This window comes from Falco rusticolus, chromosome 10 (assembly GCF_015220075.1).
Source record: "Falco rusticolus isolate bFalRus1 chromosome 10, bFalRus1.pri, whole genome shotgun sequence".
NCBI lineage: Eukaryota > Metazoa > Chordata > Aves > Falconiformes > Falconidae > Falco > Falco rusticolus.
This window is the reverse complement of record NC_051196.1, coordinates 8,877,940-8,902,988: the sequence shown is the minus strand read 5'-3', so window position 1 is coordinate 8,902,988 and position 25,049 is coordinate 8,877,940. Positions and strand designations below refer to the sequence as shown.

Below are 25,049 nucleotides of genomic sequence, written 5' to 3'. Positions count from 1 at the left end.
CGTACCTGCGTGAGGGGAGCCCTGCGCGGGCGGCCTCCCCCGGGGGCGGGCAGCCGTGTCCGGCACCGTCCGGCGCCGCTCCCCCGGCGGCTGCACCTGTGGCGGGCGGGAGTGGCGGGGCCGCGGCCTCAGAGGGAGCGGGAGGCTCCGAGGGCGGCCCTTTCCCCTTCGGAGGCTCCAAGACACAAGTCGCGCTGTCACACGCCTCCCGCCGGCGTGGGAGGGAGCGACCGGGGGCGGCACGCCCCGGCCCGGCCCGGCCCCGGCCCCTCAGCCCGCCCGGGCTCGCCTCAGCGCCGGGGCCGCCTTCGCAAGCGCTGGTTTTAAAACTTCTCCTCAGAAAAGCGCTTTAACGTAGAAACTTTTGGCTGGAGACCAGGACGTCGTGAGGCACAGGTGGCACTCGATAAGTAAGTCTGCTGGCGAGGTGTCCCTACCAGAAGTGTTTCCGACAATGTCCGTCCTTCATTATGGTAATACGGTTCAGGTGCTCGTATGTATTAAAAAATAAATAATAAATTAAACTTTCCAGGTAAAAAGCCCAAGACAAATAACTGAAGGTCAAAACAAGCATGACTCGGCAGGAATGAGGATCTTAATATATAAAATAACTTGAGCTTATTTTTAGAGATTCTGGGCCCTGAAAATGAAAGGTTTAGGAATGTTTATGGTAAATTTAGGTTACAGTACGGTCTAATCTAAAAGCATTTGAATATAAAGGTGTCTTTACAATGCAGGGAAGCCCTGGGAATGTAGCAACTGAGGAGCAAGGTCCTTTGTGTAAAGAGGAGCAGGGTAAAGGTAAATCTCCCAAAACATGTGAGGGACCAGGTAGTTGTTTGACAGGTGTGTTGTTCCCACTATGTCCTCCCAACCTGGCAAACTGCTCCCTTCACAAACCTCGGGGGGGGGTGGTGGCTTCAAAAGTTCCTTTACTGGTGAAGAAATGGAAGTGAAAAGAAAGTGACTATACAATGTTTGAGTCACAAAGAATTGTTGCCAAAGTTTGCCAAGTCTAAATTGCAAAGAAGATCTGGTATTTTGACTCTTACACTAGTGTCAACACTATAGCCTTTAAAATTACATCAGCTTGTAAAAAAGCTGAGAATTATGGCTGCAGCTGTTGTATGAGATGTACCAATCCAAAGCATTTGAAAATGAGTCAGCCATTCAAAATCATAAAAACCCAACTGATTTTAAAATAACAATACTAAAAAAAAAAATAGACCTTGTTTCTTAGCTGGGAAAAAAGGCTTATGCTGTGTGTGCATGTTTCTTTCTCAGTAACTCTGAATGTCTTCATCAGCTGCTGCTGCTGCTACACCCAGACAAGCCATCTGCCACCCAGGAAACTACATACTGTAAGTCTGACTCATGGTTGCCCTGCTCACATGATAAATGAGTAAAGGACACCTGTTGCTACTGACCATTCAGTACGCCCGCTGATTGCTTATCTGTTAGTCCTGCTTCATTTCCCTTGTTCCCCGTGTCCTCTCAACCACCTGCCTTAACTTGCCCAAACTTGTCTGCTTCCCATTACAGTTTGTCGGGCAGTTTGGGCTCCTTAGGGCCCTCTAATCATAATTGTGCCCTGCCTGCTGGACTTGGGTATCCCATGGCTTCTTGAATTCCTCTTGGAATTTCCAGCTTGGCAAATGGGTCTTGCCTCCACACTTAATTTAATCTGTTTTCTAACTGGCAAGAGCCTGGAAGAGTTTCCCCTTGTGCTATTGCTGGCGTTCTACCAACTGCAATGAAAAAATAACAGTATGGTTTTCTTGCATGGAAACGGGCAGGTCTGTATGCCCCAAGTGCAGAAAACACTGTAGTGTGAGTTCACATTTTATGAAGGCCAGAGAATTCACACAAAAGGGAGACCTTAAAAATGCCTTATCAAAGAAAAAGCTTCTATGAGCACTGAAGTGCAAATCCATGAGGATGTAGGATACTTGTTCTAGGTGACCATGACTGTTTAAATGTGCTTTCCTTTTGTGACAAGTTGGAAACCTTTAAAGGCAAACTGAGATCATAACTTAGTAAATGCATCCCTAGTAATTGAAGCATTAAGAATACACTATTGCAAGATCTGTAATAATGTCAGGATGGATTGTAAGAATAGGGTAATGGTAACAAATTAACAAGAAAATACTTAAAGTTCTCTCACCTTTTGCAGAGGCAATTATGATGATCAGTTATTTTACAAACTGTTCAGAACATACTTTTGACTAGCGTGTCCAGTTTTGTGGCCCATCTCTGCTCTCATAATGAACAATTCTCATTTGTCTTTGGGAAATGGAAGTAACACTAAGCTGACAACGATGAAATAGCATATTTTCAACAGTAGATGTTGTTGTATGCTTCCATTAGCACCTGCCAAACATAAAGCATTAAACTTTTTATCCAGACTTAGAACACCCCAGTGATGTCAGTCAACACCTTCTTAAATGCTTGCCATCTGGCCCATGAAGGAGTCTTTCTGCCAGCCCAGTTTGTGAGTAGATTATAAATTTTTACAACAAATTGAGAGTAGTGCAAGTTTCTGCAGAGTTATTTCAAATGTTCTTATTCCTATTGTAAAATGTCAGTACTTCCTGAAGCCATCTGGGTTTTGGTTCACTTCTTTTGTATAGCAAGCAGTAGTTCTCTGAGGTAAACTTTACACTGTGTAAAAATGTATTTCTTTTTATCTCTTTATGCTTATTATACCAGAAAATTTTTTCCCCTTCCTTTTACCACAAAGTTACAACTAAGTACATTTTTTTGTATTATTTTTTAAACTCTGTATTTCTGTTATGTCTTCAACTTGCTTTAAGCCCTACTTTAGAGATTATTCTTTTGGTGACAGTAGTAAACTCATGATTATTCCAATGTACATGGTATTTGGACTGCGCTTTCACAGTCAGATGATTTTAACAAAAGGATTTTACAAAACTTTTAATAATGAAAGCTTTAAAGATTTGCTTGCATGTCAACATCTACTGAGGAATGGAATAAAATAAAACCCTAAATACACGTCTGTATTATCAATACTTATTTTTAGAAACGGACAGATCTTCTCTGGGAGATGATTAAACCTGCAATGCATATTCATCAAAATTAGGCCTCTCACCCTCACTTGAAATTATTCCAATTGTTACAACATACTGCTTTCATTTGAATAGTACCTTAAAAGCTAATGGATTTTGAATTAATTTTTTAGAATAGATTCATATTACTGACTGTGATATTGGTAACAACAAAACTAACGGATCAAATTAAATATTTCAATCTATAACATACCCATTAGTGGCATCCAAGCAATATTAGACCTAGTACTCGCCTTTCTGATCTTCAGTCGGTTCAGTTAATGATATGCTTGGCACACATGCATTTACTTACTGAAGAGTAACTGATATTCCAACAGCAAAAAAACACAGTTAAATAAAGTAATACCCAAAAGCTGGAGGGGAATTTTGTGCCAAATGTGAAACGTAATTGAATCACATTATCAAATACTCTCTACTAGAAAAGAAGAATTACTCAACTTTTTAAACAAAACAATAGATGAAAATTGTAATCTTTCAAAAAGGCGGAAAATTATTCCACTGAGTGAAATGATACAAAGAATATTATATCTGTCTGTTTTATAACGTCAGCAAATCAAAAAGCATCATCTTTCTTACCCACCGCTTTTCAAAAAGCTTGTAGAAATTAATTTGTCATATGAGTATTCAGTCTAATTCAGTATTTGAATTAGACAACTCTTGATACAGTTGATTGGGTCTTTCTCAGTGTTGAGTTAAACTAGAACTGGTAAATTTGAAAGTTTGGTTCCTACTCTAAATATAAGCAGCAAGTTTTCTATGTTTTGGAGACTGCTCAAGGCTATTCCAGAGAGTATGTGAGAAGGGCAAGAAGGAGGAGAAACTTTGATTAGGCCAATTTTTTATAAACTACATCTTGGGTAGTTGCGGTGTTCAGAAAATGTACATATTCTTTACATATACAGAATATGTACATATTTACATAGTAAATACAACTATGCTTATATAAAGTACAAAATGTTTTGAAAATTATTTGCACTGATGTTAGAACTGATAATGGGTTTGGAACCCCTGTTTTTTTGTGGGTTTTTTTCAGTCAAATGACATTCTTTCTGAAAGGCTACATGTAAGTATAATTGTCCTGTAGTATATTATTATAAAATAAGATACATATAGTATGCAAATATAAATCTGGTTGTTTAAAAACTGAAATGGAAGTGGGAACTATAGAAATTACCAAAGGATGTGACTGTTCAGTCACTGCTTTAAAAATAAACTAGGAAAGTATCTGTACAGTCCTAATATTCTGAGTCTGAAATAACATAGCAGAAGTTTTCCATGAGTTTATAAATGGAATATACTGTAATACTTTGTTGCACAAGAAAGGTTTACAAGCAAGATGGGGATGCTTTGGTGTGTTTGGAATTGTAAGCTGTCTTTCAAATATTTGGAAAGATTTCTTTCCAGCCAGCTGGCGAACTCTTTGCTGGCATCTACTAACTGCCTTGCTTTGACACAGCAGCCATGTAAAACTGCTAGTTTATAATCAGTTCATGTCAAGCCTACTTAGCTTGGACTTCGCAGGTTTTTACCCTTGATGGAAGACTGCTTTGCTCTGACATTATACATGGTTTACCTGAAATTCTGGAACTGTTTTGAGAAGGAGAGATCTGACTGTATTAGACAAACATGTATGTGGAGCTGAAAGACTTTTAATCTGATTTATAAAAAGAATTTTCTGAAAGTTACATTTCACATCTGTTACATGATATGCAGATTAAATACTTTTTAACCACCACTCTGATGTACAAAGCTGTTTTACTCAGCTTTGTTTTAAGAGGAATTTTATTTGCTCAGAATGCACATAAAATGTTCAGCAAGTAACAGTCTAATAAATCAGACATGGCCAGTGTATGGTAAATACCGAAACACTGTAATTACACCTCACAAAGGGGAACTCTTTTGGCCTATTTTGGAAGCCCCTGAAATAAAGAATATTCTGAAGTATTTGATTTCTGCAAAAATGAGTACTGGAATCTAAACTGTATGTTTAGAATTGGTTTACATATTATGTTTGTAGTGGAAATGCAAATCGTTCTGTTAAGTGATACTCAGTTCTGCGTCTGTATTACTTATAGATTATCATTAAGGTTTTTGTGATGATGTTTGACAAGTGTTTGCATCTGGATTATTTGGCCCTCAAGTCAGAAGTTTCGGTCCCAAGTAACAGATATCTGCATGATGCAGGTGGAGCGCATAACCGCCCAGAATCTGGGGAATGCAAGATAGGGTTTACACAGAGCCTTACACAAATGTTACATAGCCTTAAATAAACTCAGGGCTACGTGGTACCGAACTGCAGTCTTCCCTGGCCCCAGAATATCCCTCGTCTTCTCTTTGTTTTACAAGTGTATTTTCCAAGTCTCTCCCAAGTGTGAGTGAAACCACAAGTTTCTCCAGAGCTGGGAGTTCATTTGTACACAGATTCCTGGTGGCCGTTTGCAGCCCAAATGAACCCTCTCTAGATTGCTTGCGTAGTGCTGTGCAGGCACAGCTGGTGAGAAATCCAACCCCAAATGTTCTAATTTTTATGTAGAAACTTAAAACTTTCACCTGGGAGGGGAATTGTTGCATTATTTTGATCCAACCTGCCTGAGTAAGAAACGCTGCAGGCTAGGCCTGTGCTTCCATGCCAAGTGCCTTAGAAAGCCCCTGTCCTTACTCCGTGAAGCTCGTCTGAGAGTGGGAGCCTACAGCTCGTGGAATTGCAAAGGGAGAATATAGCATTTCGGTTTTGTGGCAGCGGGTGCCTAGGGCAGCGCCAGCGCGCTCCGCGGAGCGCCGGGGCACCGGGCAGCGCCGGGGCCGGGCCGGGCCGGGGTCTGCGGCGGTGGCGGCAGCGCGGGGCCGCCGCGGGAGCTCGCCGGGGGCCGCGGCGGCGTTATGTAAACAGCGGTTACGCAAGGAATGCGGATTTCACCTTACATAACCGTCCGTTCCCATCAGCGACGTCTTTATTTGTATAAATTAAAAGGAGGGAAGCGCACCGTGCGCAGTGTTAGGGACTGATCCCTCCCTGGTCCCACAGCGACTCGACCTGTCTGCTGCTGTGGTACTTGGGCAATTCCCTGAAACTCCCGCCTCTTCCTTAACCTGAGGGAAATTTCCTTCTGTTAAAAAAGCAAGCACACATCCTTGAGTCGTATTTGTGCCCTTTTCTGAGGGTCTAAGAAACACTTTACTGACTCGTACTTACTGCACATGTGGACTTAATCCAATACGTGCAAAGGGAAATCAAGTTCTATGTATCTTGAGCTTTTTGTCTCAGCTGCTGCGACAATCAAAGGACCTGATTCTGATGTCTGTGTGCAAAGATAGAATTCCAAGTCACTGAAGTGCCATCAGGGCTAGAAAAAAGAGCCCAGTAGCTCAGTACTCTCTCTCTAGTAGATATTAGGAGAGAACCCAGAGACCATGAGGCTTCTTTCAGTTCTCTTGTCCTCTCATATGCAGGCAGAGCACCATCAAGTGGTGTACAAGTGGAATACTTTCACAGAGTAGTAGATGCTGTCAGGGCTTCTGTGCTTGATGCCTCACTCAATTCCTGCTACACTAATTTTTGATCCTGCAACTCTTACGTATCTTCACTTTTTTGATTTAGTGCCCCTGATGAGTTGGGAGCATGCGTGATGGATACCTTGAAGGATTGGTGTACGGGGGTGCTCTGCTTAGGGTTTTGCTCTGGTTCTCTACTGACACGTTTTGGACCATACACCTTCATATACCTTTCTTTTTCATTTGTTGCTAATGCCCAGCCAGCCCGTATAAAATCCATTATGAACAGAAACATCAGTAGATAGTTAGATATTGTCAAAGACAGAGCAATCCTTTTCCTGTTGTGCCTTCCTTGTATTGCTTTATAATCTTTATGAACTGGAGGTGGAATCTGGACTAGCCTAACTGATTGTCATCAGTCAGTGAACGTCTTCCAAGAATGAGTCCAGTTCCATTTTTAACTGTGTCTATTTTAGTGTCCCCAACATCTTATGGTAGTGAGCTTGTTCTACAGCTTTACCGTGCACTGTGAGCCAGGGGGATGTGAGCCAGCTCTGATCCAAAAATTGTATGACCAGATATAGCATAGCTTTTTGAGCCCTTAGCTTTTGCTGGTTAAGACTACATCTAGTGTAAGCTCATGTCCGCCCCAAGTATACTGCAAAGACACCTTCTGACTGATGCTTTAGAGAGTTCACAGCAATGTACTAATGAACCAAAGGAATGTGCCATAGGTTGCTGTGCTCGGGCATATTGTGCTACCGTGGAAACACAAAGGATCTGTGGGGAGGATCACTGTATGTAATAAACTCTTTGCTAAATCATGCGGTGGAAAAGAAGTCATTTCCACAGGGAGTAGCTCAAATATGGGCAAATCTCTTTGAGACTCAGGCAGCCAACAGAGACTGGAGCAGATGAAAGAAAGGATGAAATGAAAGGTGATCTGCTAGATTAGTCAGCTGTTTGAATGGCTTATACCTGTCATCTCCTGTACGATCCAGTGAGCATAAGCAGACAGCAGGAAAACAGCCAGTCTTCTCAGATACAGACAAAAGTGGAAGAAAAAAAGAGCTGTTAAACTCATTGCCTGGCTTCCCTAATAATTAGTTTCTGAATTTTGACAAGCTTTTTTTTACAAAACAGAAATATTAGAGGAATCTAGAGCTTCAATTAGCAGATAATTAAAAAAGAGGGCATTGCATTGGTATTTCTTCAGCTTTGTTTTTTCTTAATTTGATTTAGTCTTCAAAATTCAGATTGTGTTTTTATTTCATATAAACGCAATATAGATTTGAAACTTATGTATTTGCTACTCCAAAACAATGGAGAAAGGTAAATTTGCTGTTCGCAAACATTCATTCAGTTAGCTGGTACTGAAACCGGGTATTTGGTAAAAAAGCAGGAGTAAACTTTACGGACATTCTCTTTGCTCTTCCAGATACGGTTTAACAGTTCATAATGTACTGAATCTGTTCATACAAACTATAGCTGTTGTTGATTGCCAAAATACTCTGCAAGGCCTACTCTAGTGATTAATTCTACAAGTGAAAATCATGCACCAGGGGAGGAGAAAAAAGTTTTAAAAGCTTAACTGTTATGGCCATCTCCAGGGTGATGGTTGCAAGGTTGCTAACAAAAAACCGCACCCATTTATTTCCTGACGTGAAGAAGTATGCTAATTGTGGCTGAAAAGTAGAGAAGAAAGGATTGTAGATCTGCAACACCTCTGAAAAACGTACAAAACATTGTCACAGTCCCAAATGAAATCAGTCATTAATTTTGCTGATTGATAATGTGCAGTTTTCCCCCAAATTAACACTGGTTTGGGTCCCTTGTTCTGAAAAGAAGCTATCTGACTGCCAGTCAGCCCAGCCAGCTCTGGGATGATCACTTTGGAAGAATGGAATCCAAGAAGAATCCTTTAGGATGATTTTTTAGCATTTTGCAGCGTTGTGGGAAGGAAGGGGTGCTTACATGACTTAGGTATCCATAGCTGCCTTAGCGGTGCCTTGAGTTACTTGTAACAAGCTCAGGACAGAAAGGACAGAATTTTTCTTGTGCCAGTAGGACACAGCCTGGTGCAAAGTGGTTCAAGAATTGGAAGAGTATACCAACAGCTTAAAATCACTTTTGTCAACTTTATTCATGCATGAGGGGGGGCAGAATCCATAGCCTTCATTGTCCTATTCTTAGGATGCACAGGCATCCCATGGGCACAATTAACTGAAAATTCAGTAAAACACGGGAGAAATTGAAAGCCAATGCCTTTTTGCTCCTTGCGTTGGCTATCTGTTCCAAGTTGGTCGAAGGCTGAAGGCAATTCTTTCTTCTTTTTTTTTTTTTTTTTAATAATATCTATGTTTCCTTGTGATCATTCACAACAGAGGCTCTTCTAGAAAAAGTTACGTAGTCCGTAATGATTGTTAATGGAGCATCTCTCTTTGAATCCCACCTGGTGTTCAACACTCACGCAGGCTTGAGCAATGCTGTACTTAAAAGAGCCAACAGAGCCACCTAGTGTTTAAATAAAAATGTACAGGTTCGTGTGTTTTGGACTCCTACGTGCAAGTGCAAGATCTAATACGATCTCAACTATCAAAGACAGAAGACAGCTCAGAGTCTTTCATATTAATCTCTGACAGTTCTTTTTTCTTACAGACTGTACAGTTATTGGTGCTAGATTGAACGCTGTTAAAATTATAAGTGGAGATTTCTATTACTTCGCTAGAGACACCCAAGGCTAGCCAAAAAGTTTTCTGATATTTAGCCATAGCCACTTTCATATTATCATATTTAGCTATACATTTGCATTTCTTCTTGGCATTTAAACCCTTCAAATACCTGTTCTGCTTCATTGTCTGCTGCTTCAGGGAGTATACTTAATCAGTTTTCTGTAGTGTGGCCTTCTTTCTGTGAACTGTCTTTTTGACAGTCTGGCATATCAGACTCAGTGCAGTGCTCTGGAGCTTCAATGGCTGTCATCTCCCTTCCTGGTAATCACTATGCATGCATGCATGCATGCATGCATGCACACAACTGACATGCACACAATTTACACTGATTTTTTCCTCATCATTTCTCATGGTTTATATTCTCAGATATAATTGCTCAACATTTTTCATCCACAGTAATTTCCCATATTATATATTAACATTGTAATTTTCTGCCTCTATGGATAACTTCTAGAAAAAAAGAAACATGGTTTTTGTAGTTATTGTCTAAATAGTTGGGCTGGCTTTGTTCTCCTACTGTAACCTAAGAAGGTGAGTGCAGATAATGGCAACTCAACAAATAGGCAAAACAGAATTTTACTGCCCTGTGGAGAAAAAAACAGCGTCAAAGCAGAGCTGAGACCATGACTGAGCCAACCTAACAGCTTCTCTGCCACAAGAGATGTAGGACAGAGGATAAAAGGAGTCATACCAGGAAGAGCCACTGATGTTTCTAAGACAAACACCGTCTTCCCAGGTCCCTGGAAGTCATTGTGCCAAAATCATTCTCCTTTCTTTTTTTTTTCTTTTTTTTTTTTTCTGTCCAAGTCTAATGGTATGGGGTTTTTAGGCAGCATGCAGTGATTCATTTAAATCCTGATGTTCGTTTAGCAATATAGCATATGTGTAATTCAAAGGTAGGACAGGCTTTGGACATGGGAACTTATCTGACCTAACTTTAGATGTTTGAAATATAGTTTTCTAAATCTAAGCTGTTGTTCTAAGATTCTTTATGTTCCATGAGAAGAAGCAAGCAACGTCAAGAAAATCATTTCTTTCGATCTCCATATAGGTGCCTAAGAATGCTGGAGTCAATCACTCTCAAGAGTTGAATCCCACATGGCCAACAGTAACTACTAAAAATCAACTGCTTACCAGGAATTTCACAGTGAGGCAGAGTTATATTAGTTATTTTGGAAGCTACTTCTGGATGGCCATCTTAGACAGCAGGGCCGATCTAGTAAGAATGCTGTCCTTTAAAGGAATCACTTAGCTGTACTCCTCTTAGTAATTGCCCAGTGTGCTCAAGAAAGGAAACTGAATGAGTCTTGTGCTTTATAAACTTATTTTTTCTTATTATTGGTTGTTCTTCTGCCCACTATATATTTAAAGTTTTTAAAAAGAGTTTGAGTTTCTTCAGTGATAATATTGCCAAAAGTAAAAATTAAGGTTCTGATAAGAATAAATAAAAGTGAATAAATAAAAACAAATAAATAAAACCCCCAGTGCATTACTGCTGTATTCTGTTTACTGAACGCCTTCAAAAGGACTATCATATTATCACTATGACCTCAAAAAAAATATTAGTCTTGTTTAATCATTAGAACAAAGAGCTGGAAGCCAGAAAGATCATAATACAACAATTAGGGACAGAGAAGAGCCAACAATGTGGTTCATAGAAAACAGGAACAAGAAAAGACCTATATGAGTCTGTGGAGTGTTTCCATTTTCCCCAGCTGAGGTACTGCACAAACCTGTGATATATCCAGTTTCTCCAGTATTTAAGTTTACATTTAAGTAGATCATGTGCCCAGCTGTCCTGTTTACAAAAGCTTTTGTCTACACAAAATTTACTGATTTTGTCACAGGAAATTCACTGATACAGCTCTCATGGCATAAGCTATTTCTGAGCTATTCTAAAAGCTTCAACTAGTTACTTAAGAGCAACTGTTGTGGAACAGCTTATGCTACGGTGGTTACACCCATCACTTTCTCTGGAGAGAAAGAAATCCATTACAATATTCTAAACATGAACTCATTGTAAACTTTTGTAGCATTTTCTTCAGGACTCTACAAATAGGCAACTTGAAATAATATTCTGAATTACATTAGTTGGCTTTGAACAGTTAACTCTAAAATCTAATGGCATGACTTGGAATGCTTAGGAAAACTTTTTAATTGGAGGCAATTAAAATTAAGCATTATAAGAAAGAGGAATTATTACAGGGAGGAAGACTCTGGGGGAAGGGAAGTAAAAGACAGAAATGGGGACTGAAAGGGAATGAATAGCAGCAAAAGGAAAACTAAAGAAGAGAAACAAAGTGCAGAAATCACAGTGAAAGTCAAGATGGGAATGTTTCCTCAAGTGAGAAACAATCGTGGTAGTAAGTCTGAATTAGCAACCACAGTACAAAAGGATAGTTTATGCCCTTGATCTTAATGCCAGTACCCCACTGATGTCAGGGCGCGTCTTACTGTAGAGTAAGTGTCCTAAATTATAGTCCTAAATTCAGACCAGCAGTCATTAAAAATGGAATTTGGCCTTCTCTGCAGAATGACTTTGCACATCCCTCACATAGGTCCCAATGCCAAGACAATATTTTCTCCATGCATGTCGATGTTTGTTTTGCCAGACTTTTCATTACTTGCTTCATTTACTCACAATATGTGAAAGCCCAACTCTGTGACATTTCAGTCTGAGCATCTTTTAAAATAACTGGGTCTTCTATCTGTTTTGAACAGTACAAAGCAACTTGCTGTTTCCTTCCTTCCCTGTGGCAGATGCTTCCATCTTTTTAGCAGACAGGTACTGTGATAGATTGAGGGAAAAGTATGTTGTTTCCACAGGTATGGCATGAGCTGTTTAGCAGGCAAAATGACAAGGACCCATGCTGTGCAACAAGAGCCAGTAAGGACAGGATAGGGAAGCAGAGCCACCTCCATTACACCTGCCCTGACATTTGGTCTGAGATGGTGTGCTCCTAGTCTGTCACCTTCACACACAATTTGTGGATGGGTTTTGCACATCCTTGCAGAATCAGGAGCTAAAGTGATTTTACAGGTGTTGGTTCTTTTATTTTCGTAATTCAGGAGCTGATAAAAGGTTACCTTGATCAAAAATCATAATTGTGATAATTGAAGAAATGTTATCTATGTAGTGGAAACTTTTGCCTGAAATGGAAACAGCCTGTTTTTAATGTTTAGATGTGTTTTTAATGCCTGTGTATGAATTTATCCACATTTGCCAAGAAAGCCTATCTGTCTGAGATTAGGAGTAAAAGGGAGTCCCGTGTTTTAAATTTCACAGTTTCACCAATTAATTAGTCAAGGAGGTTAGATGAACCTTTTACTCCAAGTGTTTCTGCAGGGGAATGAAACTTCAACAAAAAAACCTGCAAAGAAGCCAGGTGCTATAAATGGGTATATAAAGTGGGAAAGGCTCAAGCACATAAAAGTACTAAATAAAGAAATGGAAGGATTTTATATAGATGGAACTGAAAACATGGGGTGGGAGGTCCAAGTTAGCTGCAAGAAGTGAGACCTGAGGAAGTGAGCTGGACAGCAGAGACTATGGCTGGAGGTTTTTAGAGCAGGATTCTAGATAACTTTGGGCAATATGGTATCTACTTGTAACAAGCGACTCAGGATTTGTCAAGAAAATGATAATCTTTACACATTGTATTTCTTGTGTTATCCAAATGAAGAGCAGTAATGTTTTGAAAATACATGCAATGTATGTAATAGTGTGTATACCTTCCACCTTAGGTACTTCCTAGGGTATAAAATGTAATTCCAACTATAATTTTACAGAGAGTGCCTTGGGGTGAAATCTGGAGACAAACAGTTACTGGGTATATTTCTGTGAAGGGGGAAGAGAGAGCCTGTGGCCAGGGAATGTACCTACAGTGGCGGCTGATGGAAGAGGTAACGCTGTAGCCTACTAAGCTTAGTGCTACAAGTGGAATGAAATACAGCACAGCAGTTGGGGGATCATATATTGGTGCAGTTTGAACTGATCTATGGAGCAAGGCTAAGTAGAGTTCACAAATAATTTCTCTGTGTGAAGTTGTCAGGGACATAATGGCTTTTTATAATATTATAGAAAAAAGGGAAAATGAGAACCAAGGGCAGTAAGGTAAAGCCAGCAAATTCAAAAGAGAATTTATGTATGCTTTTTAACAGTGTGTATGATTAATCAGTGTTGGGGACGCTGTTGATTTTCTACTTTTGATGTTCTCACTACATAGCAGTGTACTTTTCTGGAAGCAATACTTCAGTTAAATGGAGTTGTGGGTCTCAATATAGTAATGAATGGGAGTCAGACTAGAAGACGTATTGGTTCATCCTGGCCTGAAAGTCTCTGAATCTGTTGAGATTTCTTAGACAGCTTTGACTTCCTCATCCTAGAGTTCATGTTGCTTCTTTCTGCATTCAGTTTAATGTTTTAAACTCATGCTGAAGGCCAGAGGAGCTTTTTTTGTTGTTGTTTAAACACTAACTGGAGGCTGAAAACATTTCCGTTTGTCCAAATCTGGAAAAATGCAGAATGATTATATTACCAAAGGGAGAGAGGAGGGGGGGGGAAAAAAAGAAAAAAAAAGGAAAAAAAAAAAAAGAAGGAATACTGTGTACCCAACAAAACAGAGGCAAGAATGCAGGAATGTAAATGTGTTGCAGGCTGTTATTAGGATTTTGGATGCAAAACTAAAACTTAGAAAAGATTGAAGAGTTGAAAAGGCATAATACGATCCAATTTATTTAGACTAGAAATTGCCTTCCCTAGATTGCTAAGGTGACAGAAAAAAATATGGAAAGGAGATAATTATATTTGTTTTAAGGTTTTAAGTCTGGCAGTTTCCACTGAAATGCCTGTCTCTATAATAGTTTTTTTGAAGGAAGTGCCTTGGGGAATTACTAGAAAAATGAGCTTTATTAAGTGTTCATGGCCATCTGAACTACCCACCCTTCCAGCATAAATGTGTTCTGGCAAAACAAGTGTTTCTGTTGCCATGGCCTTTCCCATGGTGTTATTTTCTTAAGCAAAAGCATTTTTCTAGCCGAGATCTTAACAAGGACACAGGCAAGGCGCCATGATTCAGTCCTTGGAAGAGAAAAATAATGATTTGGAGGGAATTGTGAAAGAAAAAGAGGGTCTCAGAGCGGGTAGAACAGAGGACTTTTAGATACCTGGTGACTCTTTCGCCCAACAGAAGCAGTGATCCCTTCTACTAATTACTCCAGTTCTGTGGGAGAGCAGTGCAGTCTCCACCAGCCCTGTAGAAACACCAGCAGGCCCAGTGCTGAGATTCTCCTGTAGCATCCTCATTATAGGGAAAATCTCTTTCAAAAATAGCAGATCAATTGTTATTTGCTGAGAAAATCACATGCCTCAGATGCAGGCTTCCTCAAATCAAGTCGTAGGGTCCTGTGCTGTACGGGTACAAGGACTCCACACAAAAATACATCCCCAAGGTCTATGTGGATCCATGTGATACATCTGCAAGATTTGAACTGTTCTCTACACTGCTTCTTTTTTTCTTCCTTTGCCCTGAAAAATTGCTTAGGGAAGGTCCTGTCTAAGGGTTTCACATTGGTTTCTAACCTCCAGTGAATTAAGTTAAAATGATTGTGAATTTTACATTGTTTACTGTTCGATTTCTAGATTACTTACATTACTAGATTAATATCAAAGCATTTTATTATAAAAAACTAGTGAGCTGGTAACATAAGCATTGAACAATTTTATTTTATATATATATATTTATAGTTATACATCACAGTGACTAAAACCTAACAGGTGCTTACATAAAGTGTGTAAGAACAAGGCATGTATTGAGTCACCCTTTCTCTGCATATCTTCCCAAATTCCAGTGATTATCAGTTTGCGAGGTAGAGGTCATATCTGAATCCTTCTGCTTCCCATTCACCAAGGGGTCACAAATTCCCTTGTCAAGGAATAAAAGATGAACAAAAACAGCAGGACCAAAGGCTGAACTTTAACTCATAGGGTTTTGATGAGTTTTGGGCATTTTCCTTCTTTCAGCTCCTGTGAGGCAGCTCTCTCAAACGGCTTTCATACCCATATAGCTCCGTGAATCACAGCAGAACATTAATCTCACCAGAGAAAGTAAAGGGAGTAAGGTCCACAAACACTAAATGTAGGTCCAAATCCACCTAAGTATCTCTTTGTACAAGAGAACATATTAAAAAAAAAAAAAAAAAGAAACAGTTAATGAAAAATAAAAATAGAATAGGCCTCTTGGGTCATCTTATCCCCCCAAAATTAATTTTCTTCATAATGCAAACCTCATCATGAAATGGTGAGTAGTACCCCTTCTGTTTGAAGCAATGCAGTCTGCATCTCAATGATACCTGAATGCAGCACCATTTTAGCAAACAGATCAATTACAGAACTATGGCAAAACAAACAAAGAAACATGGAACATTATTTACCTTTAAATAAAATTAATTAACTGGAAACTAAAAGAGAAATAGCATTTGATAGAAACGACAGAATATGCTAGAACTTTGCTCCAAAAAATGTGTCATGTGTTCCCTTGACTTCTGAGACCCATTCATTCTCATGCTCCTGCATTGAGATTACTTGTAGAAATCCCAGGAACAGAGCTCTACTCAGTCCTCTGGGAAATAATTCCTCAGCCTACCTCACCTCATGATAAGTTCTTCCTGATCAGAACATTCACCGGCCATCTCATTGATCTTGTTGAAGTATCTTCAATGGCTCTTACTTGTCATCTTTAATATTCAGACCCACTGGAAAAAATCACAAGATATCTAATCTAAAGCTAAAAATCCACAGAAAGGACAACTTGAGCTAAATCCAGCTTGCTTTATGCAACTAATTCCAATGAAATGAAAAGGTTATTCAGGGGAAGGAAGCAAACTTATACCATTATGTAACACCAGTCATATCTTTGTATTTTTTTTTAATATGACCTTTTGAATATTAGATTAGAAAGAGAATTCCAAATTACATTTGAATCAATTAAATCTCTTGCTCTTGCAGTTTAGCAGGGATGTGTCTGATGCATAAGGCAATACTGGAGTTCCACGTTGTGAGATGTATCTGACTTGTGGTCCTAAGTGGATTTAATTGTCACAGTGTGATGTAGGGACTTTGCAAGCTCCATTCAGCAATAAAAGGGTTGACCTGGATCGTGGTTCTGGAGCAGAGAGAAAGGGAACCAGCTGCAGAGGGTGACAAGGCTGCCAGGAGAGCAGCAAGAATCGCTCAGAATGTAACATCACTTAGAGGGATGCATTTCTAAGTTGATGCTGACAGGAATTCGGAGATGTGGGGGAACCAAGAGAGGTCTAGAGGCAGAAGACAGGACTATAAATCAAGCTACTGATGCTTATCTGCTGTCACAGTGATAGTAACTTATATGTGTACCTCAGTTGTCAGAATTCCCCCAGGTTGCTTGTAAAAACTCAAGAGATGGCCTTTTCACATGCGTTCTCTCTCTTGAAGTTTACAGTTCATAGAGCAGAAAGTGCTTAACGGAGGTAGTGTTCTCTACTTCAGCTACAGATGGGTGTATTAGTGAGAGCTGCTTCTGGTTATCTTTGAAAGGATCAGTCTTCAATTTGAGAATGCTGAAGGAGTGGACATGCATTTAGTTCAGCCGTTCCTCCTACTGAAGCCATAAGCCGCATGGCTGGGTTGGGCCAGACCGTGTGAAGTGACACTGGGAATTGCTACAGTCAATTTTATTGTCTCTGTCTGCAAATGTGAGTAAGCCTTCTTCAGGTGTGATCGTGGAAGATTAATTCCCAGAACTTCAACATTTGAACAGAAAAAAATTAAGATACATTTATACGTGATGGAAAAAATAAGCTAAATTAACCTCCTGAACAGTTAAAGCTTATAAAATAGTCCACCTTCAACAAAATGCTAAAAAACACAATATAATTGCAATTTAGTTCCAAGTATGTACTTCCTTATTATGAAAATTAATAGTACATTTAATTAATACAGAATTATTGGAAATGACATGCTTTACTGAAGAAATATTATGAATTCCTGAACATTAGAGAGAAGTTTTGTGGTTCCTCTGATAAAATAATTTAGCTGGCTATGAAGGCATTTAGAATTGTCCCAGTTTCTTTAATGGAAAATAATTTCTTTCATGAAATACCTTAAAATTATTCTTACATAACTTGCAGAGAACTTACTGGTCTTTTATTAAGCTGGAATGTTAATCAAGCACACATATCATCTAATCTTAAAACAAATTGAAATCAGTAGGTATTTTATAACTTTGCAGTACATTATGTACTTTCCAATATGCATGTGGGATTGATCAATCAAACCCCCAGTTCTCTTCATATTTCCAAATAAGCTATTTGATTCTAAATTTTAGTTGAAGAGAGATCCAGAACCTCATTTATTATGTAAATGAACACTAAGCTAATTCTCCTGTTTAGGACTTGAGGATGGGTCAGTGGGAGATGTGTGTTCTAATTCCCAACCTGTCATATTAATCATGCAAAAACTGTTAAGAACTGACCGTTTCTTTGATGTCTTGATGGTTTTTTGTCAATTAATTAGCTGTCCTTTAAGGTCTACTATCATGGCTCTACATGGAGATACAAGTGAGCATAAAGTGTCCCCTTTATTTCTCTGTTGAGCTTAATCCCACAGGTGAGAGGTAAATCAGGCTCTGCAGAACTACAAAGGAGGTTTGGTTCACTTTCCCCAGTCATTTGCTGAGGTCATTGCACTAAAGACACTTCAGTTTAATCTGATGCAAGACGGGAGCAGTTTTCTTCATATAGGAACACAAGAAACTCCATGCTACTACTTTGTTTAGGGAGATTCCAAAGAGATGATCCAGTCCTACTTGTGTCAGGTGGTTTCCATCACTAAATAAGGCTTAATGAAATGTAAAAACTAGATTTAGTCTAATTATAAAACTTTAATTATAGATGGATACCATGAGGTTATGCGGTTAAAATGTTGCAAACCTTTATAAAAAGCTTAAAACAATTTTGACCTAGTTTGTGTTTACTTTCAGATACTGGTGTAAGCTGAACTGCAATAGTCCAGTTGTATATCTCTTCTATTTTAGATGAGAATGATCCAGTAATGTATTTCCCTTTGCATTAGCAATTGAATAGCCTAAATTCAACATTTTTCCACTGCTTTTTAAATGCCAATGCCAATGTATGTTGTCAGTACTCTAAGATAACTGTCACCATTGGTCTACCAAAGAGAGGTATTATTCATATTCCCAAGTCTTTGGAGGAATTAAGTCCTCTATTGAGATTCATAAACAGTACACTGTTTATTTCTTATATAGAAATGCAGACAGCTGATAACACCCAACTGTGGCACAGTGGGGCTCAGCACAGCAGGACACAGTTTGGAAGTGGAGGCCTTCCCAGCACTTATGCCTTGCTTCTTCCAAAGATCTGCTGCAGAGACAGTTGAAATACATGCAAAAATGCTCCCAAATCACCACATTCTATAACATAAGCAGAATCAGTCCTGATTTTACAGGTGACCAGTTCAGAAATGTCTGGACGGATTATTCCATTTCCCTGTAGTGGGAAGCAAAGAGTAATTATAAAGATAGGCAGCTGAAGACCACCATCAGTTAAATCTACCTATGTTTGTGAGGCAACACCTTCATATATTAGAGAGGGGGAATACCAAACTTTAAAGGAAAATACTAACATTTATCATGGTACCTGAATGCTGACAACTCGCTTGTCTGCAGCAAATCAATATAGGTAACCAAAAGTTTGGTTGTATGTTGAACGTTGCCTCCAGTTTTAAAAAGCCAGAGAACTGGCAAACCTGTATGTATTTGGTCTGGCTAAGATGGGGTTAATTTTCCCCACAGCAGCCCTCATAGTGCTGTGCTTTGTATTTGTAGCTAGAAAGGTGCTGATAACACAGCAGTGTTTTGGCTGCTGCTGAGCAGTGCTCTCACGGCAGCAAGGCTGTCTCCCCAACATCTCCCCTCACCCCCAAAAGCCAGTAGACTGTGGGTGGGCAAGATCTTGGGAGGGGACATAGCCAGGACAGCTGACCCAAACTGACCGAAGGGATATTCCATACCATATAACATTTGCTCAGCAATAAAAGCCAAGAGAAAGCCAGGGGTGGGGGGGAGCGGCATTTGTTGGGACCAGACTTGACTTCCAGAACAACTGCCATGCATACTGAAGCCCTGCTTCCCAGGAAGTGGCTGGATATTGTCTGCTGATGGGAAGTAGAAAACAAATCTTTTGGTTTTCCTTTGCTTCTGCACATGGCCTAACTGTCTTTATCTTGACTCACAAGTTCATTTGCATCTTATTTTCTCACCCTCTGTCCTGCTCAGGAGGAGAGCAATAAGATGGCTTGGTGGACTCCTGGTGGCCAGCCAAGGTCAACCCACCACACTATCAGGCTGATGTTATGGAAATCTTGTGATGAACTTCATTTAAGTTGGATTCATTTTTATCCCTGTGAAGATTGTGACATGGCCAAGAAATGGAAGTGTATTCTTATCCAAAATGTGTTTTTCTCTGTGTCTGAAGGACGTTTGCCAAACTATTTGGTTGTTGGTCAGAAATTGGAAGAGCTACCAGAATATGCTCCCCTAATACTTATGAATTACATGATTTCAAGTATCATGTTGCTGGCTTTTGAAATAGTGCTAAGGTATCTAAATAACTAGTATGATCCAGAAATTAACTAAATTGTGAATCCAATCAGTTACAGTGAAGATCAGCTACCTTAGAACACTGTGGTTCCTCACCAATGTTACACAGAAGGTGTTCGTGGCAAGTCATCTGTGATTTCAGACTCCTAGAAAGAATTTGAGAATATGGATCACAGATATCCAGTGCAGTGGCCGATAGTCATCTGCACTGATAAAAGCGTTTGGGATGAAATCTTGGCTCTACTGAGGTCAATGCAAGTTTGCTGCTTAATAATAAGACCATACAGCTGAATGAGGAGGGTGGTTCTCTGGGGTTTTTTTGGTTGATTGTGCGCTAAACCAAATTAGCCATCAAGGTGTTACCAGCTATGGGAAACAATAAAATCTCTTGTTCTGCTCTCTGGGATTTCCTGTTATTGCATGAATGAAAAACAAAGAAAATGGACTCTGTATCTTGGAATCTCCAAAAAGGTAACTGAGGCCAGTGAAAATGTCTGCTTCTTTCAGGAGATTTTGGTGTGGTTATGAGTCTTGGAGATCAGTTTGAGTTCACATACCATCTAAGAGAGCAGTTATAAAATTAAGCCACTCGAGGTCATGTCAGTGCTGCTAGGCACTACACAGCCACGCATCTTGGTGCTGGGCCATTGTACAGAGCCTGTCTTGGGAGATATCCCAAGGATACCCGCTGAGTATGAAAGGAGCACTCAGCCAAGAAAAGCAGGAAGAAGTGTTACTCTGAAATGGGGGAATGGATGCTATTTGTTTTCTGGTTTTAATCCATAGAAGTCCAAGAAAGAGAACCAAAAAATGAAAGAGTAGGAGGACTGAACTTGAGGGGAGTAAAAGTATCTTTTTACGTCAAGAACAGCCAGAGCAGACCACTGTTTAAAGCTTGGAACTTCATTATTCTTGGTCCAGCTGGCAGTGTTAGAAGAGTCCTCCTGACTCCTGGGTATCCAGAGAAGTTTGGAGAAATGCAGGGTTTCCCATTTCCACTCTTGCAAAAGTAACAATTTCCTTGCCAGAAGCACTGACTAGGGGATCTTGGCACAATGCAGTGAGACAAACTGCAATGCTGCCTGAAGAAAAGAGTATCAGCCATGGGCTTTTTCCAGTGGCCAGTGACAAGGGGAGCAGAGATTACAGTTCTCAAGATAAACTGAAGCCATTGCCTCTTCCCTGCCATAGCTGATCAAGGCTAAAGTGTGCTTTGATATTGCAGTGAGACCAGGAAATCCTTCTATTTGTATTCTTTTCAGCACCTTCTAGTAACCAAAAAGACATGCAAGGGATCATCAAATGGCACATGAAGACCAAAAGAGAAACATGGGGCAAGAAAAGGCACTTTTCTGGAGAAAAATTGAAGATTGTGGGAGATAAACTGATCTCCATTTTGTTAATTGTGTTGAATTCATAAGGTAAACCATAAGCCTATAACTTTAATAAGTAATATTCTTTGTTGTAATATGTAACACTCTTTATAAACTGTTATTTCTCTCTTACCACTTTGCCTTTCAAGTCATTTTTAATTTTAAAGTTTTCTGTCCAAGTGAGCACATATCTGCATGCACAACCTAACCTCTTTACCCATGTATTTAAATGTTTTTAAAAAATTATATACAGGGAGAAAATAACCAAAACAATAGAAACAGATAGTCCTGGAACCTTAACACAACATTTTTTTGTTTCCTTGAAAAGTATTTGCAGATTTGCTGAAGAAAAACATGAGTTCACAAAGACTACAGATTCCTACAGGAGTAATGGGAAAAAAATTCTAACTTGATGCATTTCCCATTTTCTTAAACTTCCAACCAGATTTTTCCAAAGCTGAACAGTAACACCTAAACACTGGCATACACTTGCAGGTTTGATTTAGTTTTCAAAGGTCAGTTCTGTGCAACTATGTGCTTTGGAAATCCATTCGGGGGCCACAGATACTGTTCTTAGTAATCAAATGAAGATGGACATTTATGCCTCTAACTGAACATTCCACAAACTTACAGAGAAGTCCACACCTAAATAAGTTTAATATTAAGTATTGTGATATTCTGGGATTCTATACATTTTATAACTTCTTAGACACATTTAGTTAATTCTTGTTATCAATAAAAGGTATATTTAACAAGATATATCATCTCCTAACTACTTAGATCTTCTGGATTAGGCACTGTTATTTATAGTATATGTTATTATTTGCATTTATTTTTCTGGATAACTGTTACTGCACAAGGAACCTGTGCTGCTGTTCTGTAGAAGTGTATAAAACACCCTGCGTTCCCCTGCAAATGAATGAATTCCTGGGTCTCTCCCCTGAGAACTGCTTTCTACCACACCTTCTCTATCTGTGTTATGCCTGGCCGGTCTCATTCTCCTTGCTTATCTGCTCCCAGACTCTACTCTTCAGGTTTTTGACCCCTCCTAGCTTTTTTTGTTTTGGAGTTTCCATGTTCTCATTTAGAGACTGAACGCTGGCTGTTTTTAATCCAGATAGTTCCAGTTCCCCAACCACACCCCAGCTGTCAGCACGGACATAGGCAACCACTCTGCGTGGCAATGTAGCAGAGTGGGCATGAACAACATAGAACTGCTTGGCTCAGAGACCAGGGATTGCTCCTTGGAGGAGATGACATAATCCATGAATTTGTAGCCTCTTCACATCCACTTGGCTCCCAGGTTCCTCTTCTTGCCTTGATGCAATTAGTGGTAACTATTGGCTTGCCCAGTGAGTCCTACTACTTTACAAAATGAGTGTCATGTACACAGTAGTATAGGAGAAAAACCTCAATTTCTCACCAAGCCCAGGAACAGTAAGGTTATGCTAAAAGAGATAACTTATCTTAACACATCAAGGAGAGAGATGTCCCTCAAGCTCACAGACTGTGCGGTCATACAGGATCAGCTTTCTAATTCTGCAGTTACTTAAGTATTTAGTCAAGCGCAGCTGTATTGCAGAGTAGTATTTCCATTTCTAGGTTGTTGGTGTAGCCACATTCTTCATAGGTGGCAGCGAGGCAAGAAAGTAATTGTAATTTAGCATCTTGAAAGTTGGCATACACTTTTATGTCAGCTTCCCTTTTTCAGCTAAATGCTCTTTCAAAAATCTTCCGTGTTAGACATGGATGAAAATAACGTAGAGACTGGAGGAGTTTTTTAGATAGGAGTCAACAGAAACAAAAATCCTGCTCTACCTCTGCACACTACAAGCAATATTTAAATATTCCAGGCATTTTCACAACAGATTGAGTTGGAGGAGATCTGGACTCAACACAAACCATAATCTTCCTAATGGCATTTTAAATTCGTTGAGCACACTGGCAGCTAGCCAGTTGTCTGACAATATTACAGGAAAGGGTCAGAATGACCTAGACACATGCAGGAAAATGAATACCTTCTCAAGACATTCTGCTTGGGATAATGATTTTGGAAACTACAAGGAATGGATCATGTTACAGCAGTGAACTTAGGAGGGAACACCTGGGCTAATCATTGCTACATTTATTACAGATACTTCCCTCATCGCTGCTACCAAGAAAGAGCCCTAAAAGGCTGAATGCTGTATAAGTGGAAAAGTTTGACAGCATGTGTCTGGGAACACGGTTGCCTTCTGGCTCAGAATAGTAACTGTCAGGCAGTAACACCTCAGGGTACCAGTGTGGCCTTTCGGGCTCAGTGGGAAGCACTGTGGTTCCAAAGTGCAGTATCACTTTCAGACTGGGAAAGAGCAATTGTGAGGGATATAACTGAGCTCAGTTACTACCAGACTGTGCTGAACAGAAGTGAAGGCCATAAGGGTATGCTGTGGCCTGAAAACTGCAGTTTAGCACAGTTCCATCCCAGCTATTCGGGGGACAAAAGCACTCCCATCAGCCATCTGATCCATTTACTTTTCTTTCTTGTGTCTGTGACACTAAATGTTTGAGAGAAGTCCCAAGAAATCCAGAACAAAACACTCAGTGTGGCACGGTAACCAAAACTATTTTTCTCCTCCTCTTGCTTCCAAGGCTGTGAGCTACATGGTGATGTTTCCTTTCCTTTGCCATCCACTTGTAACACATAAACAAAGCAACCACTCTTCTGTTGCAATGTGTCTGAGGCAGCTGTAATCACCATGCTGACTGACAGTAATTGGTATTTGCTTTGGTCAGCTTTAAAGTCATTCTAATTAAAGCTGTCTTCCTAGTCCCATATTGAAAGAAACACAGTATCTGGAGGCAAGACCACGTTGTCAAGCCCCCAGGGCAATCTTTAATAAATCCTCAGGCACCAATGCCTGCCTCCCTCAGAGCTGGCAACAGTAGCCTCCATGCTCCAAAATAACACTTTGTCATATTCTCTAGCCTCTTGTCATCTCAATGTGCATCAACGATTCTACTAGTAGGACAAGGAAAGCTTATTATGGAATCATAGAAGCATTTAGGTTGGAGAAGACCTTTAAAATGCCAAGTCCACCACTAAACCATGTCCCTAAGTGCCACGTCCATACATCTTTTAAATACCTCCAGGATGCTGACTCAACCACCTCCCTGGGCAGCCAGCTCCAGTGCTCAACAACCCTCTCAGTGAAGAAATCCCTCCAAATACCCAATCCAAACCTTCCTCAGCACAACCTGGGGCTGTTTCCTCTTCTATCGCTTGTTCCTTGGGAGAAGAGACTGACACCCACCTCACTACAGCCTCCTTTCAGGTAGTTCTAGAGCTCCTCCTGAACCTCCTTTCCTCCAGGCTTAAATGACCTCAGCTCCCTCAGCTGCTCTTCACAGGACCTGTTCTCTAGACTGCTCACCAGTTTTCTATATATAAAGCAAAGAACAGGATATTGATTAAATGATAAAAATATTTTTGCTCTTAGGCAGAACCGACGACTTCATGCTCCTTCAGTTGCAGAGACATTGGTAGCAAATCAGCTCATATTGTTGACTAGGCATTCGTGTGATAGCCAAAGATATTTACTATTTTTTCTGACATCTCCTTTCTCCAGTACTTCACCAGAGCACTTTCCTGAACACACATAACATCTCCAGAGACCTGTAGAATGGGGCATAGAAAATACTGAAATAGGATGAAGTAGGGAACACAGCATG

The 25,049-nt window shown here is 39.9% G+C and overlaps 1 protein-coding gene and 1 long non-coding RNA gene across 3 annotated transcripts in view; one reads left to right on the top strand and one right to left on the bottom strand.

The window, feature by feature from the left end:
- The window catches only part of AMPD3 (adenosine monophosphate deaminase 3), a 36,180-nt gene extending 36,032 nt beyond the window's left edge, over nt 1-148 (bottom strand). The window contains exon 1 of the mRNA XM_037402007.1: nt 6-148. The gene's annotated coding sequence lies outside the window, so the exon portion shown is untranslated. The remainder of the gene's footprint in view (nt 1-5) is intronic.
- A 23-nt stretch (nt 149-171) lies between these two features.
- Nucleotides 172-21,470, top strand: LOC119154467. 2 transcript variants are annotated; one of them, XR_005106475.1, is made up of 4 exons: nt 172-410; nt 1,285-1,361; nt 2,405-2,491; nt 19,642-21,470. It is a non-coding gene; the product is annotated as an uncharacterized LOC119154467 (long non-coding RNA). The 2 variants fall into 2 exon arrangements; XR_005106476.1 differs by lacking the exon at nt 19,642-21,470 and adding an exon at nt 10,362-10,684.
- The last annotated feature ends 3,579 nt before the right edge of the window (nt 21,471-25,049 follow it).